General features: G+C 31.6%; 1 long non-coding RNA gene across 1 annotated transcript; it reads left to right on the top strand.

Annotated features, from left to right (window-relative positions):
* The first annotated feature begins 379 nt into the window (after positions 1 to 379).
* Positions 380 to 2,051, top strand: LOC122142980. The gene is made up of 3 exons (XR_006158895.1): positions 380 to 428; positions 1,748 to 1,824; positions 1,949 to 2,051. It is a non-coding gene; the product is annotated as an uncharacterized LOC122142980 (long non-coding RNA).
* Positions 2,052 to 2,873: the final 822 nt, after the last annotated feature.

Here is a 2,873-nt window from a genome sequence, read left to right as displayed (position 1 = left end):
TCTTTCTCTCTTTTCCTCCAGAATGTGCTCATAGTAGAGGTGAGGCAGCTCATTTTTAAGTTCGGTTGCACTCGTGTGCACAATGTGTGTTCAACACGCGCATGGTTCAGTGTAGTGTACAGATGATGAAAGCAAATGAAATCGCTTTTTGTGCTCAAAGGACATTGTAGAGACAGGCAGCAGAACTGGGAAACACTGCTCAAACTATTACCATGAATGTCAATTCCTAAAACATGAGTGAAGGTCGGTCAGGTAAGGCTAGAGCCTCATTGGGAGGAGCTGTGTTTACTAAGCAACATTTATCATTCTAGGGTTACATGGCCTTGCTAAACTTTCATTTTGGATATCTCACATTATTTAAGTGCTAAGGTAGTTTCAGGTGTAATTGTGAAACAGGACCCCCAGGAGCTCGCGGTACCGTCCAGACTGTGAGTTCCTTCCTGTTGCTCATCTCTGGCTTCTATTGGATACTTAGAAACATTTTGTGAGTAATCCGCATTCACTTGGAGGATCCCAACACTCTGGATTGATGTAGTTGTAGGTTTATTATTCATCTGTCTGTGTTCAGAGTAGGTATGCAATGCCTTTTATTGACAGAAAGGCCTGATACGCGCTTTTATATACATCCATACATCGTCTGTGATCTAAGTGCTTGGAGTCCGTTATTCAGGGGGATGGAGAGATCATTGATAGATCCCCTGCAAATAATAATGCAAACCAAAACCATTTTTAGTAGAGCAATAAGGATTCCAATTAAATGAGACCGTTAAATATGGTACACGAGATGAACCTGCCTTTGAACACGATGAGCGCATACATCATAACATCTTAATTATATTATTATATAATCAATTCTTTTCTAGTTAGCATTTTTTTTCTAATGATATTGAATAAGATATTATGTAAATATATAATATGTAAAATATGGCCTGGACATTTCTTTGTGAGATTCAGCTGAATTAGTTCATGTTTTCAATTAAGACTGATTATTACTTATTATAATTTTATTGTCAAAATATTTTTTGGAATGTGCAAAAATTGTTATATGAATAATAATATTAAATAATTATAACATTGAATAATGTATCATATAATTATTTATTTATTTATCTATCTTTTAATCATGTTTTTTTTTTTGGAATTTGCTTAATTACCATGAAAATAATGCAAATGCCATAAATATATATAAATTCATATTTAAAGTTAACTGAATTAGTTCATGTTTTTCTACTAGGATTATACTTATATAATTTTGCAAAATATTTTTTGGAAGTGACAACAATTGTTGTGAAAACAAATATTACATAATTAATAACATTGAATATGTATCATTATAATAATTTATTTAGCGATTTTTTAATCATGTTTTATTTGGAATGTGCTTAATTATCATGAAAAGAATGCAAATGCAAACCATCTAAATATAATTCATATTTAAACTGATTAGTTCATGTTTGCGGAAAAAACTTATTAGAGATCATTCCTGAAAATCTCAATTAGCTGATTATAATTATATAATTTTATTATATATTTTTGGTATGTGCATAATTGTCATGAAAATAATATTACATAATTATAACATTAAATGAATTATATAATTTATTATTTATTTATTTATTTTTAATCATGTTTTTTGGAATGTGTTTAATTATAATGAAAACAATGGCGAATAGCTTTCTTTCTGCAAAATCTAATTGTCTTGTTCTCTTCTGTGTGTGTTTAAATGTCTTGTTTTCTGTGTTTTTAGATATTGGATTTGAAGTGCCTGACAAGTTCCTAGTGGGATATGCTTTAGACTACAATGAATATTTCAGGGATTTGAGTGTAAGTGTTCTGTTCTGTTCTGTTCTGACTGAATTGTGTGCACTGTCATAACTTGAGTTATAGTGAGTGCAAGTAGGCAATTTTTGTTTGTCTGATCTGAATTATGTATCTTTGTATCTTTCAGCATATCTGCATATTAAGTGACCGAGCGAAAGAGAAATATAAAGTATGATATGACACAAGTGCTGGATGCATGAACGGACAAAGATCACTTTGTGAATTTTTTTTTTTTGTGTTATTGTAGATTATTTTTCTACATGCCATCTGAAGTGACGATACTGAAACTCATGAAAGCTGGCTTCCCAAAGATCAGCTGGATCACACTTGTGTTGCAGCGAAGGAGAGTGTCTTGTGTTAAGATTATTAATCTAATTTTAATTATCATTACTGGTGAATGAAGATGATGAGCAGAGTTGCCACTTTTTTTAGATTGTTTGAGACTGGAGGCCATTAGCCTCTAAATGATTTTTATTTTGATTTCTATGTTCACACGAGTCCATTTGGCTGAAGTAATACAAGTTGTATTATTTATTATTATAAAATTAATACAAGAGACTGCAAAAGTTAATCACTGTTAGATGGTTATTGTGATTAATATATCGGACCTCCAGAGTAATCCACACGATGGGCATTATTGAAAAATTGAGGGCTTTGTGCTTACAATAAAAGTATCACTGACAGTGTTATTATTTTTCGTCCTGGTTGTTTTCTGGCACCCCCCTGTAACTGGTGAGACAGTAAAGTCCAGGTGAAATATGTTACCTGTTTCCTGCCCAACAAAACTATGGAAACATGACAAGATGTTGTCGAAAGATAAAAGTTTATCCAGTGAAATTAAAGCACTAACGTAATATACGATGGTCTATGCATTATTATGTTATTTATTTTTTCGATTTTCATGTCACCAAATGTATCGAACACAATGTTTATTGGGTATCATTGGGTAAAATATAGCTTAACATATGATGCTAAATGTGATGTTTTTGGGAGCTAGTATATAAATTTTTTATAATACTAATATAATATATATATTGTGTGCTGTGTGTGTG

The sequence above is a fragment of the Cyprinus carpio genome, unplaced genomic scaffold, assembly GCF_018340385.1.
Source record: "Cyprinus carpio isolate SPL01 unplaced genomic scaffold, ASM1834038v1 S000000467, whole genome shotgun sequence".
NCBI lineage: Eukaryota > Metazoa > Chordata > Actinopteri > Cypriniformes > Cyprinidae > Cyprinus > Cyprinus carpio.
This window is presented reverse-complemented; position numbering and strand designations above follow the sequence as displayed.